Source organism: Acinonyx jubatus, chromosome B4 (genome assembly GCF_027475565.1).
Source record: "Acinonyx jubatus isolate Ajub_Pintada_27869175 chromosome B4, VMU_Ajub_asm_v1.0, whole genome shotgun sequence".
NCBI lineage: Eukaryota > Metazoa > Chordata > Mammalia > Carnivora > Felidae > Acinonyx > Acinonyx jubatus.
Window position 1 is genome coordinate 83,648,744 of NC_069387.1, and position 6,799 is coordinate 83,655,542.

At 37.2% G+C, this 6,799-nt stretch overlaps 1 non-coding gene across 1 annotated transcript; it reads left to right on the top strand.

Moving 5' to 3' along the window:
* The first annotated feature begins 4,312 nt into the window (after positions 1-4,312).
* Positions 4,313-4,416, top strand: LOC113602907 (U6 spliceosomal RNA). The gene has a single exon (XR_003424436.1). It is a non-coding gene; the product is annotated as a U6 spliceosomal RNA (small nuclear RNA).
* The last annotated feature ends 2,383 nt before the right edge of the window (positions 4,417-6,799 follow it).

The window sequence follows — 6,799 nt, forward strand, 5'->3', positions numbered from 1 at the left end:
CAGTATATACAGATTTTATTTGTCAATTAGATCTCAAAAAGCCAGAATAAAAAGAAATTTATCTTAGAATTTCCTTTACATGAATACTGCAAAATTATGCATATAAGAATATTAAGTGCAGTAATAGAAACCTGTAAAACCATCTGAGCTTTTAGTACTAGAGAGATGGCTAAGACATTATGTGTTGGGCTACTATGCAACTGTGCAGTATGATATTTGGAAACATTGTGTAGATCTGTGTAAGCTCAGGGATGGTTGCCCACTATTTTGCAAGATTAAAAAAATGCAAATTCTCAAAAGTTACATATTTCGTGCATGGCGCTAGAAACTTTTCCTAAATTTTTATAATTTTTGTCTTAATATTCCCCACTCTTCTTGTGATACTGCCTTTTCTTTTTACACTAGGAGGACATTGACTTTTTATTTTGTAATCTCACACTTTTGAATTTGTTTTTGTAAGATAATTAGAACAATATAAAGGGATAATGTAGAAGAAATATCTTAAACATTTTATTTTTACAACAATTCTTAGTTAGTACATGGTATCTTGAACATCAACATAAAGAGGGTCCTGAAACTGGGAATAGTAAGAGTGAGGTCTTGCTGGAGAATTGAGTTTTAGAATCATTACCAGTGGTTTTGGCTGAACCGATCTAGGTAAATGTGTTTCCTAGGGAAAGCAAATAGATTGAGGACTTCAACATTTTTTTTTTAATTTTTTTAACATTTATTTATTTTTGAGACACAGAGAGAGCATGAACGGGGGAGGGTCAGAGAGAGGGAGACACAGAATCCGAAGCAGGCTCCAGGCTCTGAGCTGTCAGCACAGAGCCCGACGCGGGGCTCAAACTCACAAATTGCAAGATCATGACCTGAGCCGAAGTCGGCCGCTTAACCGACTGAGCCACCCAGGCGCCCCAGGACTTCAACATTTAAGGAGTAGAGATAGCTGAGGAGCCAGGAAAGAGAACTTGACCTTCAGTCGCATTCAACAGAATTTGTTGAGTAAATGAGTGAATAAGTTAAAAGGTTTTCATGAGAACCAGGAAAGAAAGTTGTATGTGACATTAGGAAGTTTTCTAAGACTGTGCGTCAATCAGTTTAAGGGTTGGAGAGAGATTAAAGTAAAAACAAAAATATCCACTGGTTTTGGCAAAATGGAAGTTTTTAGTATCCTTAGTAAAGCCATTTCATTAAAAGGTGGAGAAAGAAACCAGGTTGTACTAGGTTGAGAAGGAAATAAAAATGAAAACAACTGAGGGCTGTGAGTTAGACATCTTTTTAAATAAACGGATTGAGAAGGAAAAAGTAAGAATAAACCAGTACCTGCAAGCAGCTTTGGGCCCAGGTGTGTTTTCTTTAAGACTCAGGTGGTTAGACCTGAGTTTGCTGAAGGGGAATGTGTTCTGAGAAAACATCTGAAAAAGAAAAACCTGATAGACTTACAACCATATCTCTCTAATACCAAAAAATAGACAAACTAGAAAAGACCTGTGTTGCCAATATTTAAGTTTTAATGAGAAACTATCCAAATAATGGGATAGTATTTTTCCCTCCTTAAAAGCTATTTGCCTGCATTTCACCTTCAGGTGTAAAGTATGTTAATGCTACTTATGCTTAAATACTTCATGAAAACATTGCTTTTAAAATAAGAAATTGGAAATTTATTACCTTATATCCAACAGGGCACATTTTCATGCAAGAAACATCGCTGAAACATCATAGCATAATCTTTCAGAAAGATGTGTAAATTGCAGGGGAAACTTTTGGTGGGTTTGTGATTTTTCTTTGAAGTTGAAATGGCGAACCAAAGTTATCAAACCACAAATCCTTGCTCAGTGAAACCCTCACAGAAAGGAGAGTAGACAGCTTTGTATTTCCTTATTCTAAAGAAACTACTCATACCTGCGGTTCAAAGAAAACACATGATCATTGTATATTTTTTGCCCTATGCTTGAAATGGTGAACTTGGAACAGGTCAGTTGGCAGAAGTATGCACTTGAGGAACAGACTTTTTGATTTCCTGGAAGTAGGTCCATTCTCTTGAGATGTGATTTTATGTTAAAAATGGAATGGTTTGAAATTAATTCGGCCGCACGCAAGGCAAAGGGAGCACAGTATAAGAACATATTTTGCAAATGCTTTCTTTCACCGAAACCCATATGTGGCGGGAGGGGTGTGGGAGAGGTAATGAACTCTTAGCCGAACTCATCTTTCTTTCACCACTTGTAAAACAGAAAATTTTTTTAAAAATGCAAATGAGAGCAGTGTTTCTGCTGGTAACAGCAGGAGGTCACGTTGGATCAGATGATTTATAGACTCGTTAGTAACCCCGCGGGATTATCATTGGCCCTACCTTTTTTCTTTCTGCCTTTTTGTGCTGTGCTTTCTCCATTTATTCCTTCTTAAAAACTCCACACATGGTAAGTGGACTAATGTACCTGGCAGCAGGGAAATCAGAGAACTTACTTCAGTAAAAACCAGGATCTCTCTCTTTTTAATTAATGTGATTTATTAGATTTGAAGGTAGATAAACAACTCCTACTGGAGTTTCCATGTAGTTCTCTCATTACTGGTTTAATTTATTGAATCTCTCTACTGTACTCTCCTGGTTAATTTTGTTACACTCTCCAACAATCCAAAAACACACTGTTGTTTGTAAGAGCTTTTGCAGTATTCAGCTTCTTTATGTCCTGTGCAAAGGTCAGGTCAAATACAGAAATGTCACATTACGAAATAGTCACAGTAAACAATCAAGATCTTCTTTGTAAACCATAAATAATGTGGGAGAGAAGGTGAGGAAGAAGAACATTGCTGGAAATGTTATTTCTCCCAAATGGTATCAACAGGAAAAAAAAGTTTCTTTTGAAATAAGTGTAACGGTTTCTAGTTTATGAGTTCTATACCTGCTATTAAAAGTAGACTTTTCCCCAAAATGACAAAGACAAAATTAAATTTGTATCTTGATTTTAACTCTGGCGTAGTTCTGACATTTTATTTAATACTTCCATATAGTGAGACCTAGTATTGACAATTGCATAATTAGTACTGACTCAAAGTGACATTATATCCATTTGACTCTGTTGTTAACGACACTATTATATGACATTTATGCACATGTTGTCAAGATCAGCACTTGGTAAGTTTTCACCCACTCCTAAAGTCAAGCTCAAGGTCAACTATTTTAGCTCATATTGATTTTCCTGCTTGCTGTTTTAACCAAACCCTTTATTAGTTCTATCACAAATTTTGACACTCAATTTATATGTCTGAGTTTATTTTTCACTGAATGGAAATATATCCCAGTTACAAATGAAAATCTTTAATGTAGTAATTAAGCAGTATTTTTAGTCTCACAATTAGTAACACAGTCTAGAAACTTAGCAAAGATTCAACAAATACATAGATTAGAGAACTGAAAATATAAGGGCAGTTTCCCTAATGTAGACAACAAAAGGAAGATTGTTTTATAGTTAAGCTTTAGGTCTAGACTTTGCCCCCTCCCCCCCCTTGAGTAATGTTTCTCTTAACTTTCACAGTAACAAAGAAAAATCCCAGTGTTGGGATGACTATGAGGTATATAGTCTAATTTCTCTAATTTGGAGCATAACTAAGAACCGATTGGCCAAACTCTGGTGAGAGAGAATTTACTATGTCTTAGGGCAAATGTGCCTTTTTAGACAGCTCTGACAAGTTTTATATTAAGCTGAAATTCATCTCCTTGTGACTTCTACAGACAACAAAATTGTGCACTAAAGCCATCCTCTTGAACAGCTTGGTGTTCTCGTTTTGCATCTCTTCTCTAGATTGTTTAATACTTCCTCATACCCCTCCACATATTGGTTAGTGTGTTTTTGGCTACAAGAAATAGCAAACTTTGATGATAATAAGCTTAAACAGTATGGAGAGTCATTATTTCACATCATAGTAAGAGTTAGAATAGACTCTAGTGTTGGTTGATTCAGCTATTCAAGGATGATATCAGAGACTCACATTTTTTCTCCCTTTTTTTCTCCTGTTTTCCTTAATGGTGTCTTCATCATTTGAGGCACGTAGGTGGTGCAGTCAATTAAGCATCTGACCCTCGATTGCGGCTCAGATCACGATCTCACAGTTTGTGAGTTCAAGCCTCGCAGCAGGCTCTGCACTGATTGCATGGAGCCTGCTTGGGATTCGGTCCCTCCTTCTCTTTGCCCCTTCCCCGCAGAGCTCTCTTTCTCTTTCTCTCTCAAAATAAACAAAAGAAATGGCGTCTTCATCATTAAGCTGGTAGGAAGATGGCATCTTTTCATATATCAGAGAAGATACAGATGAGAGATTGTCTTGTCATATATTGCTTTTCAGAATAATACAGAGATTAGCATGACTCCTATGCAAGGATGATGCACACAAATTCACGAACCATTCCATATATTTTTTAAAAGAACAAGACACATGTCTCTACACCCCTTAGCAGGTTTCATGTGTCATTTAAAAAACTGGGCCTGAAGCAATTACTGGCAAGGGTGATGAAATTACCGTATGTGTCTTAAAAAAAATTATCTGCTGTGAAATAAAGTCAATCACATTTCTACTGCACAAGGTTTTCATACACTTTTTGTTCTATTTTCTTCTTCAGCCCTATTGAGATATAACTGACATATAACATTGTATAAGTTTAAGGTGTAGAACATGTTTATTTGATGCACTTACATATTGCAAAACAATTACTGCTATAGCAGTTAGCTAATGCCTCCATCACATCAAATAATTACCCTTTCTTTTTTGTGATGAGAACATTTAGCATCTACTCTGTTCTTCTTTATGCAGTTGATAACAAACTATGGGATTTTGACCCCTCTATATTGAAGGTCATTAATAAGTTGCTATTTTATGTTATCACCAAGTTGTATCTAATAGGAAAGTCTTCTGATAACACTTTGATATATACCAAGTAAATAAATGAAAACTTTACTTTTTTATTAAGTAAAGAAGAGGTTAAGTAAAAGGAAAAAAAATGGGGGGATGTCTTATTGAAACAAATGTTGATTTATTTGTATGTAATCTATACATATCCTTAGAGTATATCTTTGTATTTTGTGTAATTTGTGATTGTAGATTTATATTCATCATAGTGCATGAAAACTCCCACACGCTCAAAAACAACCATTTTCATGTGTTGAACTATGTCATGAGCTTAACTGAAAGTATTGTTGGTTGTTCTGAAGCAAACATTGTACTTTTGTTTATTTGGTACAAATTTTTGTTCTTTTCGAGGGAAGAATGAACTGAGGCTTTTTAATATCTCTTTCTTTTCCACCGTGCTCATATTGGGTAGTAATTTAATGTATAAATGGTAAATACCTTGGATGAGACTCACCATATTCTGCAGAGTCAGATTACTAATCAATTTCTTCTTTAGAAAGATGAAAAAAGCAACAGCTAAAAATTTCTGAGACATACTGTCCTTTTTGGAAAATGTCAGGCCCCGGTTTAAATTCAATAGGGGTAATTTCAGGAGATTTCTCTGATGCAGTCCTTCTAAAATTTTGTCAGGGGGACAATACCTTGTTTATCCCCTGGTTAATGTATTACTTTGAAAGAACAGCTGAGGAGATCTGATGTGTCAGTTCATTTAAATGCTGCCATTTTGCTTTTGTTGGAGGAGCACGGCAATCACCCTCACACCGCGATGAATAAGACCTTGGCAGTTGCTGCTGTAAACTTCTGATCAATCTTCATGCCTTAGGCAGACAAAGGGGGATGGGGAAGAAGGCAGGAGGAAAGAAGGCAGGAGGAGGAGTTCCTTTATATCCATATTTCCCAGAACTCTCCTGACAGACTGTGCACCTTCTGATTTATGTTATGTGCAAAGTGAGCTAGAGAATGGCTCACATCATTTGCAGCTTAACTTCTCTGAAAGCTAAAAGACAGCAGCATGAATTGTTAGCAAGTCAGACATAGGGCCTTAACTCATCTGTGGAATAATCAATTGTCTACGTATGTGACAAAAAATATGTATATATAAAATGTCTAATGTTAGCATTATTTTACTTTATGTGGTTTGATTTAACACGTTACCCTGGCCTTGAGGAATTTCTTTTTTTTTTTTTAATTTCTTTTAATGTTTATTTATTTTTGAGACAGAGAGACACAGAGCATGAATGGGGGAGGGTCAGAGAGAGAGGGAGACACAGAATCGGAAGCAGGCTCCAGGCTCTGGGCTGTCAGCACAGAGCCTGACGCGGGGCTTGAACTCACGACCCTGAGACCTGAGCCGAAGTCAGACGCTTAACCGACTGAGCCACCCAGGCGGCCCGAGGAATTTATTTCTTCAGACTCTCTTACCTCGGTCAGTGTCAGCACCATCTATCTGTTCAGTTGTTTGTGTTAAGGAACATGGAGCCCTTCTCGACTCTTTCTGCTACTCAAAACATCTTCACTATATTTCTCAAGTCTTCCCCAAATCCTTGTCCTCTACCCCCATTTCCATAGTGTCTGCTCTATTTTATCAGCTCTAGTGTCATAATTTCTTTTTTTTAATGTTTATTTATTTTGGGGGGCGGGGAGAGCAAGAGCAGGGGCGGGGCAAGTAGAGAGGCAGAGGGGGGAGAGGCAAAGGGGGGGGAAGGGCAGAGAAAGAGGGGGACAGAGGATCTGAAGCACACTGTGCTGACAGCAGAGAGCCCAATGCAGGGCTCAAACTCACAAACTGTGACATCATGACCTGAGCCGAAGTCGGAAGCTTAACCGACAGAACCATCCAGCTGCTTATTACATCCCTAGTGTAATAATTTCAACAATCTTTTTACAAGATGTT